Source organism: Papaver somniferum, chromosome 2 (assembly GCF_003573695.1).
Source record: "Papaver somniferum cultivar HN1 chromosome 2, ASM357369v1, whole genome shotgun sequence".
Taxonomy (NCBI): Eukaryota; Viridiplantae; Streptophyta; class Magnoliopsida; order Ranunculales; family Papaveraceae; genus Papaver; species Papaver somniferum.
The window spans coordinates 178452864-178480637 of NC_039359.1; the positions used below are offsets into that span (position 1 = coordinate 178452864).

The window sequence follows — 27774 nt, forward strand, 5'->3', positions numbered from 1 at the left end:
ACTTTCTTTTCTTTTCTCCATTTCCCGCCGTTTCTCTCAAATCTCATTAAACCCTCACTTCTCTCCACCATCATTCTGCTGTTATTATCTTGTTACCACCGAAGTTGTTAAAATGGCAGAGGAAAGCCCATATCCGCTGCGTTCTCGAAGGGCATCTGGTAATCATTTATACTTGCCCTAATTTCGGATTTCATGTCAATATTTAGTAAAAATCGACAACGTTGCTGCATAATCTTATATACTATAGTAATGTAAAGGTAGAATTTCGACCGGAGCATCTTTTTCACATGGAGCTTGAAAAGACAAACGTTCTAAATCTTAGCTTATGAGAAAAAAAAATCTTACAAAAAAATCTTAGCTTAAGAGAAGCATTAAGGTCCTTCACGACGTTAGCTCTGTACCTAATCTAATGCATATTAGAATTCATGTCATTACAGATTCAGTATCAGGAGATTGGTTTCTTGGTCACCTTACATGATTGAATTTATAAAGATTAGGTTTCAAACATCAAATTCAAGTCGTTGTCGTGGTAGTTTAAGTTCTTTGGTTCAGTAAGTATGTATTGAGATTTCTGTTGAATTTGTCTTCACTGATAACTATCACTTGACATATTTTGAATTGATTTATGAGTTTCATTTGCTGATAATTAGTAATGCAGTCACTGTTTGTAGAAATTCCCAAGAGACAAACTATTTTCAGTTTTCAAGTTTGTTTTAGCTTTTATTAACAATTTTTTGGTCATGGTGGATGTGTGTATCTGAATTAGGAAATTAGAATTTCACTGAAAGTTAGATTACATATACGGGATACAAATGATAGCTCAGAAGCTAGCTTTGCCCGATTGATATTTGGACTTCTGTTAGTGCACAATCATGTCCTCAAACATTATAGCTTTCATCTATTGCTGAATAAAGAAAAATCTGTTCACCTCTTTTTGGCTTATCTATTAGCAATTCTATTGTAAGCACTTCCTGTCCACTTGTCTAGAGTTCCCAGTAAAGGAGATTTTCATTGACCAAGCCTTCTGGATGTCCATCTCGCTATGCTCCAACTCCTCCTCTTGGTCTCCTAGAGAAAATGGGTGACAAATCGGTGTTGCGCACCTGAATACAATGTCCTCGTAAATACCATCACTCTGCAAAAGGCAAGCCTTATTTTTTATAGCGCAGAGGGAAGTTTAATGCCTGCAATTGAAAGAGATCAAGTTCGTGAGTATAGTTGTATTGTGCAAAAAAAAAAATAGAGTTGGAAATGAAAGAAGTGAGGAGTAGGAATAAGAATCAAGTGCTGGTGGATTTAAAACAGATAAGTGCATTGTAATATCAACAATGGGGATATAACTCAAAGATTCCATGTTTTTTTTTTCCCCATCGTCATTGACTTTCCATGTCGAAGTAAAACATACATGGGTTTTGCCTCGGACACCTGAGTTAACTCTTTCGTGCATCACACATTATTGCGGCTATCAAATATACAAGAGAACATCAGGTTTGTGTATAGATAAGAAATTATTCAATGAATGAGGTTAATTTTGAATCAGAACAGCAAGCACATCGTGCATGCGTCTTTGCTAGTCATGATAAACTAGAGTTATTACTTGTAGACTATATCTAATTTTAAGAACAATGATGTCGGTAAGTCATGTATTTTTTGTGCCCATTTTAAGAGCAATGATGTCGGTAAAATGTGTAATTTTCATGCCCTATTTTGAGTGATGTTTTTTTTTTTTTTTGTAAACTTTTTTTTTTAGTTCAAAAAGAATATGGTCTTGTTGGATCAAAATCTGTCTCGCCAAAGAGGGCAAAAGCTTTAGCGAAAGATTTATTTGCCCCAGCTTCACTTGATCTTCCTAAGTTAAAGAAAAGGAAAAAATCTGAGAAAGCTGCAAATTCATCTAGAAAAACAAGAGCTATGGTTTCTAAGAAACCAACTGAGAAAAAAGGTAAGAGCCGTGATGGACCAAAAAGACGTGTTTATTACAAAAAAGTTGTCTATGATGGTGGAGAGTTTGATGTTGGGGATGATGTTTATGTGAAGAGGAGAGAAGGTGCTAATTCTGATAATGATGATCCTGAGGTTGAAGAATGTTTCTTTTGCTTTAAGTCTGGTAGGAATTTGATGATTGAGTGTGACGATTGCTTGGGTGGTTTCATCTTAAATGTCTTAGACCTCCACTGAAGGAGATTCCAGATGGGGATTGGATTTGTGAATTTTGTGAGGCTAGGAAAGAGGGGAAGAAAGTTGACCTTCCTGAACCACCAAAAGGGAAAAAGCGGAGGAGAACGGCAAGGGAGAAGCTTCTTTCTAGTGACCTATGGGCTGTACATATTAAAAGGTGAGAATTGAAATACAGCTTTTACAATGTTATACATAATTCAGTTTATTAACTCTGAAATTTAACCAGCTTATGGAAGGAACCAGATGGCAGTTATTGGTTTAGAGGCCGATGGTATGTGATTCCTGAAGAGACTGCAGTTGGAAGGCAGCCACATAATCTGCGTAGGGAGCTTTATCGCACTAATGAATTTGCAGACATTGAGGTGAGGTGACTCTTGGCTGATAGAAGTTATCCTGTCTTTTATATGCTTCTAAGTTGAAGTTATATTATTGTTTTCACCTTGTAGTCTATATAGCCACTAAGAAGTTAGACATGTATATCTTTGCTCAGCAAAAAAAGGGAATGAACATTCATGTGCCCTTGATTCTGACGGAGTGAAATGACGATACTTGTTTTGGACAAACCCCTAAATATATCATTGGGGTCATGGTTCATATTTGTTAAATAACTTAAAATACTGTAGTGTTTTTGGATCATTTTCATATTCCTCACCATTACCTGTCAATGCATGCAGATGGAATCTATTCTTTGGCATTGCTCTGTAATGAATTGTAAAGAATTTTCTGAAGCCAATAATGAAGGAGATGACGTCTTTCTTTGTGAATACGAATATGATATCCAGCGGCAGAGTTTCAAGCGCCTTGCAGATATTGACAATGAGGAAGAGGTAAGCATTTAAATTGACAGCAAAAGCATTAATAGAGTGGTTAGTTAAATGAAAGATGTTATTCTATTGTGAGCTTAAACCTATACCACATGTGCCAGGATGATAAAGAAGCTGTGAAAGATGAAGACTGGGAATCTTGTAGTGATTCAATATCTGACCCTGAAGAAAACTTAAAGAGTGCACGGAAGAGGCTTAATTTTTCAGCAAGTGGGCAATCATCTGGTCATGGATTTGCTGCAGTATGATTTTTTTTTTCCTTCTTTTTTTCTTCTAGTTCTCTTCTTTATACGTTTCACCTTCTGCTTGAGGACCACTAAGATGGTTGTATCCTTCATCTATGCAGAATGCACAAGGTGGGAAGTTCTTTGGCCTTCACAAAATAGGGACAAAGAAGATCTTAGAGCATGTGAAAGGCCACAGGCAGACTGAGACCGAAAAAGCAAAAGCGACATTGCTGTTGGCAACACTACCTAAATCTCCTCCTTGTAGGAATAAGTATGTCAACAATTCAGGGTTTCCATGTATCTCCATCTATAATATCGGTTTTAACAAAAGAAATTTGCTTTATGCCAGAGAAATGGAGGAGATAATTGAATTTGTTAAAGGCGCTGTCAGTAATGGTCAGTGTCGGGGACACTGCTTGTACATCCATGGTGTTCCTGGAACTGGCAAGGTAAGCTATCATATATAGTACTATGACTTATTCAGGAGTTTGAAACTGCGCCTGACTGACCTGTTGAACCAGCATCGAAATGATGTGGCTACTAGGACAAGCTCTCACATTAGAGGGTTTGTGTTTCCAGGGCCTAGATGTACTGAGCTAATCTGATTGTCCTGAAAAACAGCAAGCTATAGTTGTTGGCTGATGCTGTTGCCCAAATCTAGACTGACATTGAGTAGATTCCCCTTCAGCTTCCTGTCAAAGGTATATAACAAACGTTAATATTTTTCCTTGGTCTGAGAAAGTATCTTCAAAACCTGATATATACCTGGCCTTTCAAATTGTAGTGTGTCTCTTATAGAAACTGGTAAAGAGTCGTGAGCAACAGAATCAGTGGATCACTGAGTACTATTATTTCACTGTTTCAGGAACTGGTTCTTTTCCCTTTTCTTTCTTTGTATGTGCTCCATCTTATATTTTCTGATTGCAATGATACTCACCACGTTTTTTGAATTCTATCCACTTCAATACACAGACTATGAGTGTACTTGCAGCAATGAGGAATCTGCGGTCTGAAGTTGATGCAGGTAGGATAAGCCCGTACTGTTTTGTGGAGATTAATGGTTTAAAATTGGCTTCTCCAGAGAATATTTACAGGGTACGAATCTGTATTTGTATAAAAATCATTGCTTGCATTTCCTATTTGTTTATTTTTTCTCCTTGTAGATTGTGACCACCAAATTCTTTCAGGTCATATATGAAAAACTAAGTGGGCACAGGGTCAGTTGGAAAAAGGCTCTTTCCTTGCTGAATGAGAAATTTTCAGATGATAATAAAGTCTGCAGCAGTCAACCCTGTGTTTTACTAATCTACGAGCTTGATCTTCTTGTAACAAGGAACCAGTCGGTAATTTATTGTGTTAATAATTTACAGTTAGTTGTCTAGGAAATATTTTTGAGTAGGAGAGTATTTTAAGACCAGATATCTTCCACAGATGGCAGCTCGTGATGCTTTTAGACAGCCAGTCATAATGCTTTGAGAAAGATATAGTTTTTTGTGTTTTTTTGTTTGACCTCTAGTAAATACCAAACGAGAATCGAAGTTAGGGTTTTACAGGGAGAAGATCTACTACCAATTATTTATTGGGAAGGGAAATCTTTGTTCCAAAAATTTAGTGATCTGTTCTCATATATGCGAGAAGTTATGCATTCTTAACCATATACTATGATAACAGGTTCTATACAATATCCTTGATTGGCCGACTAAACCACATTCCAAATTGGTTGTAATAGGTAACATGTAAATTCAGATTTGTGCTCCTAAGCTTTCCCGAATTCACCTAAATCTTAATATGTTTCTTTTGTTGATAATTCATGTCCAGGGATAGCAAACACCATGAATCTTCCTGAGAAACTGCTACCCCGTATTTCAAGTCGCATGGGAATCCAACGACTTTTTAGCCCTTATACTTACCAGCAACTTCGAGAAATCATTTCAAGCCGCATAAAAGGAATAGAAGCATTTGATAAACAAGCTATAGAATTTGCGTCGAGGAAGGTGTGGGTTCTTTCGGTATCTTCATCGTAACAAATTTTGTGTCATAGATGACCATATTTTCTATTTCCTGCAGGCCAAACATAATATATAGTTGTTTGTTCCTCTTGTGAACACATAAATCACGAAGCCATCCACGTGTTCACAAACAATACTCGCATACAATCTGATTCTAGAATTGTACGCTGTATGTGTAAAGGGGATGATTATATCGATTCATCGACTCGAAGCCTTCGAGCTTGTCATTGTCTAGTCGAATATTATCATAAATAATGTTCGCATAAAGGAATAAATAGAGAATCGAGTATAAATGTAAAACACATGAAGTTCAACGCTGAATGTAAAGTGCTAAAATGTAAATAAGACAAAGATTTACGTGGTTCAGCACTAAGGCCTACATCCACGGGGCTGGTGTTTCACTATCTATTGAATGATTACAAAGATAGTCGAATGACTTTAGAGTGTACATAGGTCTGCGGAAGTAGGGGGATTCCTTACTCTTCCTATTTCTCTCTCCTATATTCTCCTATAATTGCTCTATTGGTCGACCCCTTCTCTCTTAGTGGAGAGGGGTATTTATAGGGTTGGAACGTGGGTCCCATTCTGAGGCCGTTGTAATCTTATCTTCTTGTGCTTTGTGCCCATTACGCAGAGGTCTTCGGCATATGTGCGGCCTGAGCTTGAATACGAAGGGTTATCCTCGCCTCTTCCACGAGCTGATTGACACGTGTATATCTCTTTGGTATTTAATGCGGGTAGATGGATGTCTGCTCGTGTCAGACAAGTGTCTCTTTGTCTGGTCACATCTGTGTCAGCCAAACTTCCTCTCGCCGTTGATCTGGGATCTTCCTCGGGATTGGGTGATAACACCCAAGGGGTATTATCTGGTGCTCCTCTGAGCCATCATACCTCTGTGATCCTCTGTCCCTGACCGTCAGATCTGCTGACCGGTGGCATCTTCTGATGAGATGCTTGCTATCATGTTTTGATATCTTGTTTTGCATGCCTTCCACGTGTCTCTTTCTGTACACGTGGTGGATGATGAAAGGTGTACATACAATTTGCCCCTCTTCTTCTGACTTGGGCGTATTTTGCAATTTTGAAGAAGAAAGGTCGTCCTACACGTTTCCCACTTTGCATTAACTTTCCCCTAACTGCTCCTTGGTACGAGGATTATTGTCTTCTCTAGCTTCATAAATAGGAAAGAGAATGTGAAAAAAACTTTTATCCTCTTCTTGTCAGTGTTCATCCTCTTCTTGTTTTCTATTCTTGTTCTTTAGTCATTTATTATCATCATTCTTGTGAGGAAGATAACAATTCAATTTTCTGTTCTTTCGCTCTCGATTGTTGTTGCCCCTGTATCTTTTTGATATCTCCGATCCTCCTTTCTTCGACTGTGGTTGGTGCTTGTCGTCCTCTTCTATACAGGTATGGGGTTTTTCATTAGCTGTTCATCATTGATTTATCTATGTATCTACCCGTTTGTTCCTGCTGCTGTATTCTTGGTTTTGATGAAGAACACATGTCGAAGCATATATGCTTGCCCCTGTTCTTTGTTACAAGTCTGTGAGTCTGTATCTAAGTATTATCCCTGGAGTTGGATGGAGTATTTTTTATTTTTAGTTCTTAGGGTTTTTAATGTTTATCCGGATGAACCATCAATTATGGGTTTTTTGATCTTTAGTGATCTCCTCGTATTCTTCTCTAAACTGTTTTGTGTTTCCTTGTAGATATGTCTGATCGTCCGCGGGCTCCTTACCAAACCCCGCCGTCTAGTCCGCCAAGATCCCCTCCGCGTCGAGATTCTGACAGATCTCCACTTGGGGAAGGTCCTTACAAGTCTTCGCAATCGGATCCTCGGGGTCATAGGGTTTCATCTTCCTCTGGTGCGAAGGTTGTGCCTACTAAGAAAGGGGATGTGCCGAAGGGTCCTTCTGGATCTAGGTATGCTGTTAACCGCCCCTTCTCGTCCTCGTGAAGATTCTAGGAGTACGCAGGCTCCTCCTCGTGATGACTCTAGGAGTACGCGGGCTCCTCCTCCTCGTACTGAAACATTGGATGTTCCGCCCCTTCGTTCAATGGCTCCTCCTTCAGTGCCTCCGCAGAAATCTTTGCCGCCTCCTCCCGCGGTTTCTTTCAAAGGGAAGTACTCCAAGGGTACTATGTCGAGAGCTGATCCGTCTAAAAATCTTCCTTCTAAAAGGAAAGCTTCGGAATTGAGTCCTACTTCTGATTCCGCAGACGAAGAAGAAACTGTCCCCGTGATACGCAGCATTTCAGTTGGTAAGAAGAAGGTCACTTTCAAGCATATTGATCTTGAGATGTTCAAGGAAAAACATGAACTTCAAGCTTTTGAGGTTCGCTTCTATGCCCCTGACGATGATATCACTTACGAGCTCCTTGCTAAGTATCAGTTTGACGAGTTTCATCTGTTGACTACGGTTGGAGCCTTCGAGGCGGGTCTCATGTTGCCCCTATATAAGTCGGGTGACTCCTTTTATTATGACGTGTTGGCTAGTCGCGAAGGCTCTTCCACAAACACTCATAATCGTTCCGTGTCACAACTATCTGGGAATTATCTTCGTTCACTGAAGGAATGTTACCTGCGAAGCAAGGGAGAGACTATGATGACCTGCTATGTTCCAAATCCTGCTGAGAGAGAGTGGTACACTCCTCAGAATTTTAACAGTTCTTTTGGGGATTATGTCAACAGTAGAAACCGTAAGCCGTGGAGTGTTAGTCTTCGTAATATTGCTGCTCCCCGTGGTGAAATTCGTCTTTTGAGTGAGGTGAGTGATGCCAAGCTGAAGTATGTTCCTGGTACTGAGGGATCTGCTAAACGGAAACTCTTTCCTGCTCGTGAAAGGATTAAGCGTGACCATGATTATGAATGGCATGCTACTGTTATTGAGGTAGTTGGTCCTTGGGCTTATGGATGGATTCCGGGTCCGCGCGGTTGGCGTCCTTCTGAAAATAGCAAGCCTCGTGAAACTCCTCCTGCTCGTTATGGAGATTTCTGTCCTTGGCGTCCGAATTTCGCGGGCATGAATTTTCCTTATGCTCTTGATGTCGTTGATGGAGATGAGGAGGAGGGTTCTGGTGCTACCCATCCAACGAAGAGTGATGTTGCTGCCAAGGTATAGTTTCTTCTTATATTCTCTATTCTATTTGCCCCTTTTTCCTTGCTTGAAATAATTTTCATTTTTGAAGTGAGGGGAAAAATGAGACTTTGTGGGGATGTGACTGGTTTGTAGGTGTCGAAGAAGAAGAAACTTGGACCCAAACAATCTTCTACCGTGGTTACCGGTGAGGCTGAGGTTTATGAGGAGGTTACGAGTCCTGTAAACGAAGGGTATGCTGAGGATGAAGAAATGTATGATGGAGAAGAGCGTACCGACACTTCTCACCCTGATGACGAAGGTGGTAATGGTGAAGAAGATGTTGCCGCGGGTGGTGATGGTGAGTCTGAGGGTAATATTACCATTGGTGGTACTGGCGGGGGTGGATCTTCCCCTGTTGGCGATGATATTGTTGGTGTGGGTACTCTGCCCGTTATTTCCCCTGAATTTTCTTTCGGTAGGATATATTCCGGGGGAATCCTTTGATGTGAATGCTGCCATGGGTCTTGCCGAAGACTTCTCATTGCTTTCCCCAAATGATGATTGGGATGTGCTTGGGGATATTGGTAAAGAAGATGCCACGGTCAGCAGGCTGAAAACGCGGTGGTCATACTGAGGCTGGTGATGTCGAGACTTGCGGAGTGAGGGAGAACAGCCAAAGGGAAGTCTGCGGTTGAATCTCCTTCAGAGGATTTCCCTTACTCGCTAATGCCTGAAGGCGAAGATGCCATTTTGGCTTGGCTTAAGAAGAAAATCTGATGTTCGTCCCAACCCTGCCCCAGTGGTCCTGGTGAGAAGAATTTGACGCTTATACTCGTCAGATGATGCAAGTGTCTTCTGAAGTCCGCGTTGCTGAGATGTGGGAGAAGAATCTGAGAGCTTCAGAAGCTAACCTAGTGGTTGACCCTCCCTCCTCTGTTGCTGATATGATGGCCATAGCTGATGGGTACCAATACGGTTTTCCCCAGCAGCGTGTCTTAGAGGTAAATCCTTGTACTGATTCCCTCATGATACGAACATTGTATTCTTCGCGATATCGATCCCTTGGGTATAATAATGTTTGTGTTTGTGACATAGATGATGAGGAGCGAACATTGTAACCATGTTCTATACCAATTTTAAAGCAAAGTCTTTAAAGTTGGAGGCTAAGCTTCGTCATAGAGAAGAAGAACTATCTGCGGCCGAGATGGAAATAAGTGAACTGAAGGGTCGCCTGAAGGAAAAGGAGCTGGGTAATGCGAGGAGAGTCTCGTTCGGAACTTGCTATAGTCCGCAACGAATTGGAGCAAGCTCGCAGAAATGTATCGTCCCTCACAGGTTCGTATTTTTATTGGTCTTTACTCCTCGTGATTCCCTATTTGTACTTTGGTGTTCTGTCTCAGTCTCCCCACCCTATCTTCAGTGGGTGGAGTCCCCGAGCTCATATGGCTTCGGAAAGAAAGGGAACGACAGAAATCCCGCATTGCAGAGTTGGTGGGTAAGTTGAAAAGCGAAGCCGTAAAGTGGAATGCTCGTGCTGATGAGCACAACGCCTTAACAGCTGAGTGGCGTGAAAAGCGAACACTGATGGTTGATATGCAAAATAAGTACAATCATGACCGTTGTCTGTTTAATGGTACGCTGCTATGGACGCGTGACAACCTGCGTGATGCTCGAGGACATGCTTCGGACTTAGAGGCTAGAGTGCGCTTTTTGGAAGGAGAGTTACAACAGGCTCGTTCTTTCTTAGGCCCCGGGGTTAGGGATAGTATGCTGCGTCTTTCCGAGGAAAGAGATAATGCTAGGGCTGAGGTTGGTGCTCTTAGTAAAGCCCTAGCAGCGTCTCGAGCTGATGTTGCTCGCCAAGTGGAGTCTGAAAGAGATCTTGAAGTGAATGTGTATCGACTCCATAAAAGGATGGGGGAGATGAATGACGAAGTCAACCATCTTCGTCACTTGGATTCAATGAAGCAGGTAGACTTAGACGCGAGTCAATTTGCTCTTACGAACCTTCAAACGGATTATAAGAAACTATCCGACGAATATGACTTTCTTGATGAGGCTCGGGACGCAGTTGTTAATGAGTATGAAGAGGCTTCGGCTAATGTCGAAGGTATAACCTCGTTTTATCGAGTGTGATTCTGTTATTTCTTCGTTTTAACCCCTTGGTATTTCTTGTTTTCAGCACTCGAGGGACAGCTTCACGCAGCAAATGATGAGCTTAAAAAACTCAATCTGCCTTAGTGCAGCAGGAAGGACAAGCCAACTATTTCAAAGGGTTGGCCGCGTCTCGTGAGGAAGCAGCGGAGATTGCCTCCAAAGAGGCGGAACGCCTATCTGCATTGCTGTCTCAGGCCAACCAGCGGACCGCTGTTATCACTTATAAAGCTCGATGTCAGTTGGCTGAAGAGACCAACAAAGTCCTAGATAAGATTGAACTTGATCTTAAAGTCGAACATGGTCTTGTCAAGAATTATCCGCGTCGTCCCCTTCCCGCGCCCTTGCCTGGTTCTTCTGGGCCTTCTTCAGGTGGTAGCGTACCTTCATCTCGCAGAGACAACCCTGTTGATGGAGCTGTATCGTCCAAGTAGATTTTTTTATTAGTCATAGAAAGTTGATCCTTGTTGATTATATAATTTCGGATCATTTTTTGATGTGTTTCCTGCTTTATCTTATTTGCTGAATCTTGTAATCAACTCTTTATGAAATGGATCATCCTTTTGGCATACCTGCGTTATCAATTCATCTTTATTTTAAGTATTGTGAAGTGTTAAACTAGAAATAACTTGCTTTGTAAAAAGTTGAGAGTGTTTGGGTGCGACACCGAAGGTAAATACCTTCGTGATCGTCTTGAGACCTGTCACCCCGCTGGCGAATCCTGGGCCAGAGGATTCCCAAACGGTGGGGGCCGAGGCAGCGTTCTAGGATATGGAATGCTTATTTGAAATATTTACATGCACCCATTCCGTCGACCCGCTGCCTTAAAATTGGTTGGGTATCTCTTTCTGCTGGGTGTCTTCCCCCTGGTCTTACACTCATAGACACTGATAGGGGAGCCCTGAGAGATTGTAGATTAACTACTTTCCCCAATATTGTTAATTTATTATGTAATGTACATGCGTTCACCCAGCGGGCCTTTTAACCATTTCGTTTGCTTGAAGATTTCCCAAAAAGTTTTTTTGATTGATAGGTTGAGGCCTGCTACTCCTCGTCCAGAGATAGAAACATGTAAAGCGGTTACGCTTCCTTATTCTTCTGGTATTCTTCACGCAGGTGCAAAGCTGCGCTGTTCATATGGGTAGTACGGTTTGAGCCATTTATCATTCCAAGGGTGCCGGAGGACCTCGCCTTTCAGATTGCGAAGATAGTAGGAACCGTTTCCCGCAGTGTCGTGTATTATAAAAGGTCCTCCCCATGTAGGTGCTAACTTTCCCCATTTCTTCTCTCGTTGATACTGCGGGATTGTTCTTAGCACATACTGCCCTTCTACAAAATTTCGAAGCTTAACCTTTTGGTTGTACTCTCTCGCTAGTCTCCGTTGATAATTTTCCATCTTTTGCAATGCTGCTTCCCTCCTTTCTTCCAGGTCGTCCAGTCTCTCTAACATCATGTCTGTTGTGAGATTTTTCTCCCATGCTTCCGTCTTTGTGGTTGGCATGAGGATATCTGTTGGGATGACTGCTTCAACTCCATAAGTAAGTAGAAATGGGGACTCCCCAGTGGCAGATCTTCGTGTTTTCCTGTATGCCCATAATACATTGTGTAGTTGTTCACACCATCGCCTCTTGTGTTCGTCTAATTGCTTTTTAAGGATAAGGGCGAGGGTCTTGTTAGTAGCTTCCGCTTGTCCGTTGCTTTGAGGGTATATGGGGGTGGACTTGTTTTTCCTTATTTTGAAAGTGTCGAAGAGCATGTCTATGTTTTTCCCCTGTAATTGTGTACCATTATCGGACACGATTTCCGCTGGTATGCCCGAACCTGCAATAAGTTTTGGAATATAAGTAAACACGTCCACGTCTCTGATACTGGCTAAGGCTTTGGCTTCCACCCATTTACTGAAGTAGTCTGTGGCTACTATCAAAAATCGTCTTTTCCCTGATCCTTCGATGAAAGGCCCAACGATATCTATGCCCCATTTTGAAAATGGCCACGGACTATCCACAGAATTCAACGTTGTTGCTGGTGCGTGTATCTTTTTGGCGAAACGCTGACATTCTTCACATCGTCGGGACATTTTTGTTGCAGCATCTTGTATCATTGTGGGCCAGTAATATCCTTGCATTTTTGCTTTGTCGGCGAGTGATCTCATGCCGCTATGATTCCCTGCGTCACCATAATGGATGTCGTTTAGAATTCGATGCCCCTCTTTCCTGGATAAGCAACGTAGTAACGGTCCGAGGAAGGATTTCTTGTACAGGATCCTATCCCGAAGATCATATCTTCCTACTTTGGAGAGTATTTTCCTGGTTTGTTTGTGATCCGCGGGTAAGGTTCCATCCTTGAGAAACGCATGGATCATCATTCTCCAATCATCTTCGTTGTTGAAATCTTCGTTTTGATTTGCTCTTGACAGGATATCTTCTTCGTCAAAATCGTCACGGATGTCTTCTCCCACCTGATCTTCGATATTTTCTTCCACTGTATCTTGATTTGTAGCAAAGGAAAATTGTGATGCAATCGATCTTCGTGTAATTCCTTTCCGCAGAATTGAGGGTCTTGCTGACATAATAGATAGGCTGTTCTATCTTCGTATTGGTTTTGACCAACACTGCGCTAACTGCGTCTTCTGTCGCTGCTATGTATAATGCCAAAACCTCATCAGGATCAGGCTTCTGCAGGATTGGAATTGAAGCCAGGTGTTCCTTGATTCTTTGGAAGGCTTCTTCGCATTCTGCGGTCCATTCAAACTTACTCCCTTTTTTGAGAATATTGAAAAAATATTTGCATTTGTCCGAGGATCGGGCAATAAATCTGCCCAAGGCTGCTAAGGACCCATTGAGCTTTTGCACTTCTTTTAAATTCTTCGGAGATGGCATTTCCACTATGGCCTGAATCTTCGCGGGGTCTACCTCAATACCCCTTTTTGTTACCAGATATCCGAGGAATTTCCCTGAGGTGACACCGAAGTGCATTTTTCTGGATTTACTTTCATGTGATGTTTCCTCATTGCTTCGAAAATATCTCTCAGGTCCTGGTGGTGATCTTTGCGCAGCCTACTTTTGACGAGCATGTCATCAACGTAGACTTCTAGGGTACTACCAATCCATGGCCTGAAGATAGCATCGACCATTCTTGGTACGTTGCCCCTGCGTTTCGAAGTCCAAAGGGCATTCTAGTGTAGCAATAAAGGCCATGCGGGGTGTAGAATGTTGTGTAGTTGATCTTCTTCTGCCAGGGCTACTTGGTTGTAACCAGAATATCCGTCCATGAATGACAGCTCTTCGTACCCTTCCACTGCTTCAACCAGTTGATCTATGCTCGGTAGGGGATAGCTGTCTTTTGGACATGCCTTGTTGAGGTTAGTAAAGTCGATGCATATCCTAACCCCTCCATTTTTCTTAGGAACGACGACCATGTTGGAGATCCATGTAGGGTATTTGACTTCCTTGATGAAGCCTGCTTCTAGTAGTTTCCGAAGTTCTTTTTCTACTGCCTTATGATACTCTGGTGCAACTTTTCTTATTTTCTGCCTGAAAGGTGGCGTGCCTGGTTTGATGCGCAGCTCGTGTTGGATTATTTTCGGATCAATCCCCGGCATGTCTCCTAACTTCCAGGCGAATACATCCGCGTATTCTTTAAGTAATTTGGTTAAGGAATCTTCTCTTTTTTCGTCCATTATGGTCCCTACTTTGATCATCTTCGGGTTTTCTTCCGTTCCTATGTTGATTTCTTTTACGGGCTCCACTGGTGTGAACACCGGCTTCGGGTCCCCAAGGACTGGGACGTTCTTTAATTGCTATTTGGTATGTTTCTGTCCTTCGTTGGCTGCTGAAGTACTTGCCTCTGTGTTAAGGACATTATCATCTTTGTCAAGCCCTTCCATGCGGTTTCTTGGGAACAGGTCTATGGCCTTTCTTTCGCAGCTTCTTTATTTTTGATCCTTCGGGTTTTTCGTTGCTCTTCCTGTTCTTTGTTGATACGATCCTGAGTGGCCTGGCACTCTTTTGCAGAGACCCGATCTCCCTTGATTTCCATTACTCCCTCGGGTGTAGGGAACCTGAGATACTGGTAGTAAGTTGCTGCCACTCCCTTGAGTTTATGTACCCACTTTCGTCCAATAATGGCGTTATAGGGGGATGGGGCGTCTACCATGTTGAATCGTTTTTCTACTTTCATGGGCCCGACGTTCACCTGCAACACGATGTCTCCCAATGGCTTTGTGGGCGCTCCGTTGAACCCGTAGATGGTGTAATAAGAGGTCATCAGCTGTTCATCATGGAGCTTCATCTGTTTGAAGGCGTCGTAGAATAGAACGTTCACTGAGCTTCCCCCGTCGATGAGGATCTTTTTGAGGTTACATCCGGCCACTGGTAGTGTGAGGACCAAGGGATCGTTATGGTCTTCCATATCTTCTTCGATATCTTCAGTATCGAAGATGATAGGTGCGTCCATCAACTCTTCATGCTCTTCCACCTCTACGCCATCAATCTTATATAATTCGCAGTGGTCTTCGAATTGCTTTCGTAGCCTCTTTCCTATCTGCGTTGTAAGTGAGGGCCCTGCGGCTTCGGAACACGAGATGGTGTTGATTGTGCGGTTTCCCTCTGGAAGTTGGACTTGCTTGGTTCGTTTGGATCTGTCCTCGGTGAGCTCCTTTCGTATGTATTGCTTGAGTTCGCCAGCATCAATCAATTTTTGGATCATTATTTTGAGGTTTTTGCATTTCTCGGTCGGGTGTCCATTGAAGCAATGATACTCACAGTAATCTTTAGACTTCTCGGTCCTTGGGGGCTGTTTTCCCTTAGACCACGGCCACTCCAAATTTTCCCTTCCTTTGATCTCTCGCAAGATCCGAGCGTATCTAGCATTGAGCTTCGTGTAAACCTGATCTTCGAATTTTCGATCGTCTTTTCGTCGTTAATCTCTTCATTCCCTCTTATCTTCGTGCGGTCGTTCCACTGAGTTATATCTTTTGGCCCCGCTGGTTTGTTCTGCGGAATTGGTACGATGAGACCTCTGCGTTTGTGCCCTCGGGTTCTCACGCTGGATTTCTTCAAGACGAGCATACTTCTCAATAATTATTCGAAGATCTCCTTCTGTCTTAGGTACGCTTCTGTGGATCTCAACAAATAGTGGACTCATTCGGTCTAATCTCCACTTGTAGCAGTTGATGCTTACTACGGGATCCACACTCCCTATGGCTTGGCAGATCTTGTGCCATCTGTTGGTATATTCCCTCGTGTTCTCCTTGTAACCAATTGCCAGAGAAAAAAGTTTATCCATTCCAGTGTTGACAGCTTTGTTGTACATGTAGGTTCTCAAGAATTTCTCTGCGAGTTGATCGTAGGAGTTGATGGAATCAGGTGGCAGGTTGTCAAACCAAGACAAAGCCGATCCCTTCAGACTTGATGGGAAATACCTACAGAGGACGGCGTCGTTTTGACTCCATCGGGCTAAGATACGATTATAATACCGAATATGTGCCGCGGGATCACTGAATCCGTCATAGCATTCAAAAGTTGGGACAGGGAACTTTAACGGAATGGGGGTATTTGCCAGGCGATGAGTTAGGGGCGTGGAGTTAGCTTCTTTCATCACCTCTTCAAGCCTTCCTCCGCCTTGTCTGGATTTTAACTTCCTGATATCAGCCATCATCTCATCACGCAGCTCCTTCATTGCGCGGTAATATCCCATGTTCTCATGCTCAGTGGAGCGTTTCTTTCTTCGAACTTCACTGTCATAATAGTCTAAGTCTTCGGCGGAATATTCCGGATCGGATGCACTGCTTCCCCTAGCGGCGTTTGCTAGGATGATTCTTTAGTATCGATTAGGCTTTGGTGCTTTAGAATTTGCTTCGTCCAGTTGTGGGATAGTCTTCGTGCTTTGGGCAATCCTATCTTTCAAGTATTGGTTCTCCATGGCCAGAAGAGCTACGGCATCTGCGTAGACCTGCTGGCTCTTTTTCAATTCTTCGAGCTCTACCATCATTCGGTGGGACTGGTTTGATCCCTGATTGGGAGTTCCGGCTTGTGCCCCTACGGCCGTAGTTCCCCCTTCGTCTACTATGTGTATTAAGGGTGGCAGAGGATCAACTTCAATTGTTGGTATCTCCAAGTTTGGTCCCCTTGGTTGAGCTTCCACCCGCGGTGCTAAAACCATTGGTATGGTTTGATTCTGACCGTTGGTTGACGGCATTCCGAAGACTGGTGGATGTGCGGGCTGATGTGTCATAGATTCTGCCACCCCTTCTCTTTGTTGATGGATTTGGTTTGAAACCAAAGTCTTGTTAGCTTCTGTTGCCTGGAGGGCCGCAACAGTTGCGTTGTTCTTTGTGGCTGCTGCTTTGAGAGTCGCGGCTTCAATGGAGTTAATGTTCATAGGTGAGGTGATTTCCGCAGCATCCTGCCTCTGAGTAGTTGTTTTAGCTTTGTCTCCTTTTTGCTTGCTTCGGGTCATGACCAGGGTAATCCTCCGTGTCTCCTTTGATGAGGCTTTGGTGTTTCCTGCCTCTAGTATCTTTTCCATTTTTAGTCCTTTTCTGCATAGGGGAATAAATAAAGAGAACCAAAGATATCCACGAGGATCGGGTTAGTGCCCTTCGTATCCGCAAAATTTGTGGAATAAAAGGAAATGAGCTGCCCAAGGGCCTTAGTAAAAGAGAAACATAAAGACTCCATCGGTCTAGTTTTCGCAATACAAATCCTCTAATAAACAATCATGGACCTTGTTTTCAGACTACTTTTGAAAAGGAAAACTCTTGAAAAGGCAGATCCGTAGCGACAACTCATGAATCTGGATTATTAAGTCTTAGTTTTAAAAGAAAAACGCCTCACGTGCAAATCTGTGATAGATAGCCGTGGATGTGTCTGCTTTGAAATGGTGTTTGTGAAAATGAAGACCATGAACCCAGAATAAAAAAGGTTTTGAAAGCACGCTGAACCCAGAATAGGGCACAACCATAATGCGCGTTTAAGGTGAAATCACAGGATAAGATAAATCTTTTACCGGGACAAAGTCCCTATTTCTAGCGCCAGATTGTGAACACATAAATCACGAAGCCATCCACGTGTTCACAAACAATACTCGCATACAGTCTGATTCTAGAATTGTACGCTTTATATGTAAAGGGGATAATTATATCGATTCATCGACTCGAAGCCTTCGAGCTTGTCATTGTATAGTCGAATATTATCATAAATAATGTTCGCATAAAGGAATAAACAGAGAATCGAGTATAAATGTAAAGCACATGAAGTTCAACGCTGAATGAAAAGTGCTAAAATGTAAATAAGACAAAGATTTACATGGTTCAGCACTAAGGCCTACATCCACGGGGCTCGTGTTTCACTATCTATTGAATGATCACAAAGATAGTCGAATGACTTTAGAGTGTACATAGGTCTGCGGAAGTAGGGGGATTCCTTACTCTTCTTATTTCTCTCTCCTATATTCTTTTACAATTGCTCTGGATTGATCGACCCCTTCTCTCTTAGTGGAGAGGGGTATTATAAGGTTGGAACGTGGGTCCTACTTCTGAGGTGCCGTTGTAATCTTATCTTCTTGTGTTTTGTTCCCATTACGCAGAGGTCTTCGGTATATGCTGCGGCCTGAGCTTGAATACGAAGGGTTATCCTCGCCTCTTCCACGAGCTGATTGACACGTGTATATCTCTTTGGTATTTAATGCGGGTAGATGGATGTCTGCTCGTGTCAGGCAAGTGTCTCTTTGTCTGGTCACATCTGTGTCAGTCAAACTTCCTCTCAGCCGTTGATCTGGGACCTTCCTCGGTATTGGGTGTATTAACACCCAAGGGGTATTATCTGGTGCTCCTCTGAGCCATCGTACCTCTGTGATCCTCTGTCCCTGACCGTCGGATCTGCTGACCGCTGGTATCTTCTGATGAGATACTTGCTATCATGTTTTGATATCTTGTTTTGCATGCCTTCCACGTGTCTCTTTCTGTACACGTGGTGGATGATGAAAGGTGTACATACACCTCTGGAATCCAGGTGTTCAGATTTCAGATTCACTAAACTGTGTGTATTCCAGGTGGCAGCAGTTTCAGGAGATGCACGTCGTTCGCTGGAAATATGTAGGCGAGCTGCTGAAATCGCAGATTATAAAATTAAAAAATCATCGTCCAACCCGGATTTCTCATCCTCAGGTACATACAAAGGTCTAGTAGACATATTAAGTTTCCAACCTTCTTTTTTTTGTAAAATAATAATACAAATCCCGGTAGTTAGATACAGTGGTATTGTATCATGTGTTTGCTCTAGTGTAGGGGTTTACGCAGGTGCATACAAGGTTTCGTAGACATATTAAGTTTCCTACCTTTTTCTTAATAAAGAAATAATACCTACTCATTAACAAACCCTAGTGTAAATACATGACTTTGACCAAGAGCCGAGGACAGGAATGGGGGCTTTGGGTATAAACCAAAGTCGTCATTAGCAGGACCGGGGTCACCATGCACGATAACGCAGTATGAGTGGGTTTCCTCAAAGGTGGGTTGCCCCGAAGATGATAACCAATGGGTTCCTAGATAACCCCAGCTGTAATAGTACATGTGTACGACTAATAATAGAAGACTTACTAGAAAAGGTATTAGGGTACACGTGTACGGTATTCACGTGTCAGGTTTTGCCTATAAAAGCAAGGAATTCTCCCAGAAAGGACAAGGTTCTCCAGATAATTGTATTGTGTATTGGGATTAGTCTCCTCATTACCCTGTGATAATTTAAGGGTGTTTACATTGGCGACTTCACTGGGACTAGTCCTCGGTACCAATATAATTCTGATGGAGTCCTCGGCTACAGACGACTTAAACAATGCAGGCTCGGGAACTCCCGCTAAAGGGGCAGGAGGACTAATAGCAGCACCGGGCATCAATGAAATGTCAAATCGACAAATAAATCCTGAGTTTGGAATGCCATTGACAGGAGAGTCAAGAGGACAGAACCAAAGCCTACTAATAAGGGTGAATCAATCAAATGTACCCGGGGTTGTGTCCATACATGTCGAGGAAATCCAATAGGTACAAACCGGAACAGACAGAGCAAGTACACTGACACATGAACAACCATTACTTGACCCGCATCAGCTCGAAAATACAAAAAATGCGTCAAGAGTTGGCCAATTCAGATAAAAGAAGGTTGGTCCTCATGGAAAGATTATATGAACTACATCCTGAAGGTGGTGACGAAGATTCCGACCCTTTCGGGGTCCCTCAGCATCCTCTCTTGCTACAGAGAAGTGCTCAGCGGAACCCCTTTGGGAGACGACTCTCATCTATTAGACCAAACCCCAACGAAGTGAGACGTTGGGGTCTATCCAAATGCCGAAAAAGAGTCCTCAAAACTTGAGAGGGCAACCTAGCAAGGAACATATCAAGCCTTTATAACGGAGGAACACATCTCTAAATATCTCGAAAAACATTATGGCTTGATCCCGCCCACGACAAACTTTACTGTGCAGTCCCCCTTTACCCAAGGTCTATTGGATAAGTCAATGCCAGTGACATACAAACAACCCAAATTTCAATTATCCGACAGTTCTGGAAACGCAACAGAGCATGTGTTTTGTTTTCATATGAGTTTGAATGAACACGCCACAAATGACTCTATTTTCCTCAGGGAATTCGAGAAGTCACTTACCGGGGCAGCTTTCTTGTGGTTCGTAGGACTTGAAGAAAATAGCATCTCGTCGTGGAATTAAATGCGAACCCAATTCATGAAGAAATTCTATTCTCGGTAGAAGCAACTAACTATTTCAGACATTTGTAACCATAAATTCAAGCCGGAAGGAAAGTACTTAGATTTTGCGATGAGCTTTCGGGGAGAGTGTCTTCGTAGCAATGTGAAAATTCATGAAAAAGAACTTGTCAAGATAGGCATCAGCCGGTTGCCAACAGAACTGAGCTTCATTATAGCGGCAGTCAGGTTAGAAACTTTTGCAGACTTTGAGGATGCGTGTTCTTGGGCAGATGATGCAGCGGAATTCAAAACATCCGTAGCCAAGAAATGGGGACACTCAGTGGCGTACGCCAAAGACGAATGAGCTAACGAACAGGGGAAAATACCATTTACTTTCAGAGACGGGAAATATTATAAGAGGAGCGCTGACTCAAATGAAGTAGTAGAACCCCCAGATTTCCCATGTCCATCAGAGGTTGCAATCGAACTCTTGAAAGAGTGGCGTAAAGAGGGGGACAAGACCCTTCCCTCTCATGCGAAAGAGCCGACAGAACAAGACAAACGCCATCCAAGGTACTGCCACTTCCACCAAAAGGTAGAACACGCGACGAAGAACTGTAGAATATTCAAATGGAAGATCCACAACAGGGAGCGAAGTGGGGAAATTGATTTCGGCCTAGAGACACATATACATAAAGATCCGTTACCACGACAAGTTTTCATGATCACACACGAAGAACTTGAGGCAACACCGGAAGAAGTTTGTGTCGTGTCCGAAGCGGGCAACTATCAATACATTGCAGCCACGGTCACCAAGAAACCATTATTCACAGCATTTCCGACACTCTAAATTTCACAGCTGAAAAACGTCAAGTTGCGTCAATCATTTTAACCAAGATAACCGCGAATGAGGAAATACATCAATACTTGGATCGCAAATATCCGCTCCCTACCGACATCATCACCTTCTCGGAAAAAGACCACGTAACGGATTGTGACCATACAAGACCCTTGTATGTCACGGTGGGAATCCGAAAGCATAAATTCAAGAGAGCCTTTGTTGACACAAGATCATCACTTAACCTGATTCCTCTACATATCGCTGAAAGCATCGGGGTTAAAGAAGAAGATATCAACAAATTTTCCACTGGCATCCAAGGTTTCGGGGGAATCATACAACAAACGATAGGGACTATTAAGTTGAAAATCCAAGTAGGACCTATCCAAGCTAGTGAACCCTTTTATGTTATGGACTATTAAGGGTTCACTATCCAAGATAGTGAACCCTTGTAGAGGACCTGATTCCTCTACACCCGGCTTACCATTTACTCTTGGGAAGGCCGTGGTTACACAAGCATGGGATCGTGCCCTCCACTTACCACCAGTGCATTAAATTCATCTTGAAAGGTAAGCAGAAGCGAGTCCCAGCCTTAATCGACCCATTCACAACTGAAGAAGCACACTTAGCAGAAGCGGCCTTCTACAACGGATTAAGTGAACCAAGTGAGGTAGTTACACATATATACTCAACCCCAATCCCAGATTGGGAAACTACCTACGCCAACCCAACTACGGATAATTCTGCCAAACACACACAAGTTCATAAGGATGAACGGAGGAAGTTTCGGAAAACTACCCATCCAGACGGCGGACATGTATACAAGCGTTAAGAAAAGCCAAGCATGTACCAACAAAGAGCCTTCAATAAGACCCCGACGAGAAATATTGCAGGGGGAGTATGCATGGGTCCCACGGAAAACAAATGACACTAATACTAATTCGTGTAAGAAACAATGCCATTTAATAAAAGGATTCATCCACTTACTCTACAGTCTTCTTCTATTCTTTACCTCTTTCAGAAGGGTGACCAGAATCACCGAAAGAGTGTAATGCAGCCATTATCTGGATAACTTTATCCTGCGTAACTCAATCCGGGAACGGATTCAAAATCCAACCACAATAGCGAGAAAAAAACAACACAAACAAAATTTAATAGACAACCAAAGATTCAAATTACATAATCCCCATCATCACAAGTCTCAATTACCCATCTAATTTACAAGTCTAACTCACCACTTAAAAGACATGACACAACAAAAGCACAAGACATGAACACGCAAACACCGTGCATGAGTGTTAAGTGTGACCAGCCAATTCGTTACGAACTTGAGATAAAACAACCTTCGCATGACGCAAGGCAACCTCGATATCCCGGACAAGGAAAGAGAACCTAACTCGTCTCGCCTTTCGTACAAGACGAAGGTCATCACTAGCTATATCTGCCAAATACCTCGTCCTCGCCGATTTTGTTAAATTATTTTCCGCACTTGCTATCAAATCCTGATCTTCCGCCGACACACGCCTAAAATGTCCAATGGCCAAATTTAACACATTGATCAACCGAGTCAATGTTAACATCTCGAGTACCAATCTGGTATGAGTTGACATTTCCAAGCAATATCACAGACACCACCAACATAAATTCTCATACTAAATAATCAATATCTACATCTACTTATAAAGCAATTCATGCATGATAATCAAGATAATTATAACATAATAGTCAACCAACACATCCAACAACACACCAACATATTCAAAATGTCTCAACAAAAGGAAGGGAGAAGAAACAATAAAATTCAAAACAGAGCGGTAATACGCCCAAATTCAAACTGGATATGGTAACATCAATCAAAACTAGCTAACTCGGCTTCTTTGTCAGCCAACTCTTTTTGCTTCAACTTCAGCCGTTTCGAGGTAGCAGCAACTTCGGCAGCAATTTCAGACGCTTCAAAGGTTATTCGAATTTTCTCTTTCTGTTGCTCTTTCAACGTCTGGGTCTCCGTCTTCACATCCTCTTTAAAACTCATAATCTCCCCAGGCAACACCAGCTGTCGACCCGCCCTTTTGTCCTCCAAATCTTTGAAAAATCCTTCAATCCAATCCATGTTAAACTTTAGAAAACGCGGCAGACCAAAACTGCTTCTCCACGTCTCTAAGGTGGCAGGGGAAGGGCATTCATTTCCAAATTCAACCATCTGTTTAGCTGCAGCGACCAGAGTAGACACACTGGATATTAAAGTGTTCCGATCTGACAATACTTTCATGCTTGCAACATGACCACTGTCTTCCACAATCTCTTTGTAATACTCTCTCAATTCTAGAGACACGGGAAAATTGTAAACTGGCACAAAGTGGGCATAAGTTCCGGCTGCATCGGCAGCGTTTCCTTTGAAATCGAACCAAGTGGCTCGACCGACCAAAGAACTAGGACTTCCAACAGAAGGGGGTGGTGTCGGGTCAGGATACCTCGACCCAGACATAATATGACTACCCTGTTGCCTCCTCTTCTTCGAACTGTTTTGCTCCACTGATTGTTCAGCACGACCCATGGTTACACTCTGGTAAACAAAACCGAGGACACAATGGATCATTTTCCAAAGGAACTAAAAAACAAAAAAAAACAACAAACAACAAACAAACAAACAAACAAACAAACCTTTTTCTTTCAAAAAAATTAGTGTGCAACACTTCACCTGAAAACTCGGATCGGAGAAAGAATGCTGAGGACTCAACGCTTCACCAACTTGTAAATCTATTCCAAGGAAGAGAGAGGTTTTCAGTGACAGACAAATGCTTATTCTCTCAAACATACAAGACAACATATTTATAAGGCACAAGAGTACAGATGATGTGGACAACATGCCAACTGAATTCCTAAAAACTTTATGACAATCACGTGAGGCCACGATTACTAACGATTATATAGTAGCTAGTTTTACCTATTTGACCCTCAGAAGATGTTGTCGATTCCCCCTATTGCGTATCACTATCCGAGGTCTCTTTAACAGCTTCACAAAGCACAACCACACATCAACTTCTCCAGAACAAATCAACAATTACATATGCTACGTACTTATTTAAAATTATTCAGAAAATTTACCTTAGAAGTAGAAACGGTCACCTCTTTTCCCTTTTGAGCACCACTCCCACTACCCTTCCCTCTCGACCCAGACTTTATGCCATGAGCAGCAGCAACCCCGGGTTCGAGTTTAATACGACCCCGAGTATTCAACTTATGTGGACTAATGGCCCTTGCTGGATCGGCGACGTCACACAAAAATTCTATCATCCGAGTCAACTCGTCATACCAGTTTGAACACCAAGCTTGTGTAAATTTTGGGGGAACTTTAGGTGACGGTACTGGTAAAATGAAAGGACGATCACGACAGTACCGAGGGACATTGGGTTTGAAGACAAGTCTATGATAGCAATTCTTCACTAACTCAAAATCATCATCGGGAGGAAACATCGGGTCTTGTATAGATGCCAAGCCCTGGTCATAACCTAACTGCCTAGCAAACCTGTCAACATTGTACCCAACGGCACAAAACTTCCCCCCGAAATACCCTGGGATGAAACCCAAGGTAGCCATCGCTGTAAAATCCCATTCATCATCATCAAAGTTTCAATGTTCCGAGTCTAACACATCACTAAGGAAAACAAAAACAGGACCCATAAACAACGCCGATCGAGGGGGCACGTCGCCCAAAAGAACTGATAACATCTTCACTCCTTATGGCTAAGGTGTTAACCCCAGACCTGCTAACGGGAAAACGCTCCCAAAACCACATATGCGAGAAACTTGTTGACGCGAAACTTTCAATCACATGTTGAGAACTGTTGGTAACTTCAATATCTGCAATCAATGTATCCAAATAACGATACACACCACCTAAAAACATGGGGGCTAATGGATACATAACCCCTCGAGCCATCTTGACAGCTAACCGGAAGACATCTTCTCGAATGATGTCCCTAGGGGAACATTCGAAGAAATCATGGATCAATCAGTATGTTAAGAATGTAGCCAACTCGGCATCATCACTATGACCATGAGAAGGGGGCTCGTAGGACTTCACAATAGAGGGAAGATCTTTCCTGCTGGTTGTCTCAATTATGAGGGGCTCCCAATAGCTCATCCAACCCGAAATAGAGGCACGCTTATCCCCCCGAACAAAACCCTCAGTTACCCCGGCACCGCCCTTGCGTCCTATGATCTTACGAACCCCCACCAGTTCTGTGAATAAAGTCGAATCTTCCTCAGTCATGTTTTCGGGATCAACTTCTTCGAAATCATGAGAACTATGAACAGGCAACCCCGTCAAGGCAACAACGTCTTCTAAAGTAGGAGAAGCTTCCCCCCATGCAAAGGCTAAAGTATGAACATCGGCAACCCATCGAAGACAGGCATAGGTGAGAGCCTTATTGGATCGAAAAATACTACGATGAGCAGATATTTCTAAAGCTTTTTCAATGTTAAGAGCACGAATACGCTGAGCATGGTGTGGTTTTGACATTATGTAGTGTTTCCATGACGACCACTCATAACTAACAAGAGTTGTGGAGGCAAACTCTATAGAGGGATCCCGGTAATCCCCGCGTTCGATGCAAAGCCGGGGAAAAATCTCGAGAGGAAGAAGTTTGGGGGGGGGGGGGGGGGTGTAACCTCAGGAACCATCAGGGTTGTGTTATTATCAATGGAATGAAACCCTATGACGTTTAATATAGGGATAAATTCATCGTCGAAGACGGACCCGGAATTGCGATTTTTCTCAGCCTCTGAACCGAATAACTGAACCTTTCTTATTTCCGCGGAATCCTCTGCTGACATCGATTTAACTGCACCAGTTGTCGGCTGTTCCATCCTACGTCCGGGGTCAATTACACTGCTGAAAGCAACGTATAGCAGAGGAGAAGGAGAGAGAGAGAGAGAAGAGGAAGAAAATGCCAAAAATAGAAATAAGAAAAGAAGAAGAAAGAGCGGATTTTATACGAAGACAGTGGTGGGAAGACAAAGAGACGGGAACGCACACGTGGCAAATATTCAATGGGAGGTGAAACGGCAAGAGAAGATTGGAACGTCATAATTAAATGAAGTTTTCCCCATTGAGTCTCGTTTGGTCTTCACCTTGATAATGAAACACAGATCCGGGGTTGTAAAAAGGGAATTCTAACCAATCTAAGCATTTTAAGCCCAAAATTGTGACTAGCCGGGGGCTTCACCAAAAGGACCGTCAAAGATACTTCCCGAAGGCAAGACATGACTGATTGCCAAGCCTGTGAGTCTCGACAACACAGTCAGGGGGTAATGTAAACACATGACTCTGACCAAGAGCCGAGGACAGGAATGGGGCTTTGGGTATAAATCAAAGCCGCCATTAGCAGGGCCGGGGTCACCATGCACGATAACGCAGTATGAGTGGGTTTTTCCAAAGGTGGGTTGCCCCGAAGATGATAACCAATGGGTGCGTAGATAACCCCAGTTGTAATAGTACATATGTACGGCTAATAATAAAAGACTTACTATAAAAGATATTAGGGTACACGTATACGGTATTCACGTGTCATATTTTGCCTATAAAAGCAAGGAATTCTCCTAGAAAAGACAAGGCTCTCCAGATAATTGTATTGTATATTGGGATTAGTCTCCTCATTACCCTGTGATAATTTAAGGGTGTTTACACCTAGTAGTTCAAAAAAGAGGTACCAAATCCTGAGTTTGCTCTAGTGCAGGGGTTTACTCATTTAGGAAGTACAACTACTTCATGAGATTTTGAATGGGTATGCTTTTCTATACTTTGCAGGAAAAAACCATATTGGAATGGCCGAGGTGGAAGCAGCCATACAAGAAATGTTCAGGCACCTCATATTCAGGTGACTTTAACTTAATTATAGACATTGTATTTGTGTAACTAAACCTTCAAGAAAGAAGGTAAGCATGAATGCGTTGTTGAAGAATTTACTGGTTCTGAAACAACTCATAGAACCAGTCACACTGAGCTGAATAATAATTACTCTTACAATGCTTTAGAAAGTCTGACAAAAAGAATCTTTAATTCCTCTTTACTTGATCCATTCATTCGGGTCCTTGTAAATAATTTGTAGATTAGATGGTTGTTGCTAACCATCATCATTTTACTGAGTAAGAAAATAGAAACAATGTTCAATTTCTTGGAGGAAAATTATTAGTTTGTTGATCTTTCAAACTAATAATTTTTGTTTTTGAGAACAAAAATTAATTTTTCTTTCACCAACTTGTTTTTGAGAACAAACTTGTAGAGATGCTTGGTTGATGTTGACTTTTTTGTTCTTTCACTCTCTTGGTGCAGTTGGCAGCTAATGTGTTTTCTCTTTGTGGAAGCAACAAGGAAGAGTTCCCAGGATATTATAAACTGTTAAAAATTGGGTAAAAGCATGTTTTACTATTGGCAAAAGTTGTATTATTATTTACTGCAGGATCTTTACCAATCTCCTATTTAATAAATCTGATTGAGTACTTTTGTAGGTGTAAACTTGGTGAATGCAGAATCATTATATGCGAGGCAGGCATAGGTTGCAAAAATTACAGCTCAATTTTCCAAGGTTAGTTAATTCCAGCTGTGAAACCTGTTGATTCACAACAATTGATTTCTGTTATTTATCAAACCTCTCGACAGCTTCAGAGTATAAGATCATTCACTGTTTTATTTGGCAGTGATGATGTGGCATTTGCACTAAAAGACTGCTCGGATCTACCTTGGTTGACCAAGTACCTTTAG

At 42.5% G+C, this 27774-nt stretch overlaps 1 long non-coding RNA gene, 1 other non-coding gene and 1 pseudogene across 2 annotated transcripts; 2 read left to right on the plus strand and 1 right to left on the minus strand.

Annotated features, from left to right (window-relative positions):
* Nucleotides 1-24: 24 nt before the first annotated feature.
* On the plus strand, nt 25-27774 carry LOC113349884 (annotated as a pseudogene).
* Nucleotides 696-4195, minus strand: LOC113349885. Its single transcript, XR_003360451.1, has 4 exons — nt 3995-4195; nt 3739-3921; nt 2837-2978; nt 696-1184 (listed from the first exon to the last, which is right to left on the minus strand). It is a non-coding gene; the product is annotated as an uncharacterized LOC113349885 (long non-coding RNA).
* On the plus strand, nt 2913-2990 carry LOC113354803. The gene has a single exon (XR_003362017.1). It is a non-coding gene; the product is annotated as a small nucleolar RNA snoR28 (small nucleolar RNA).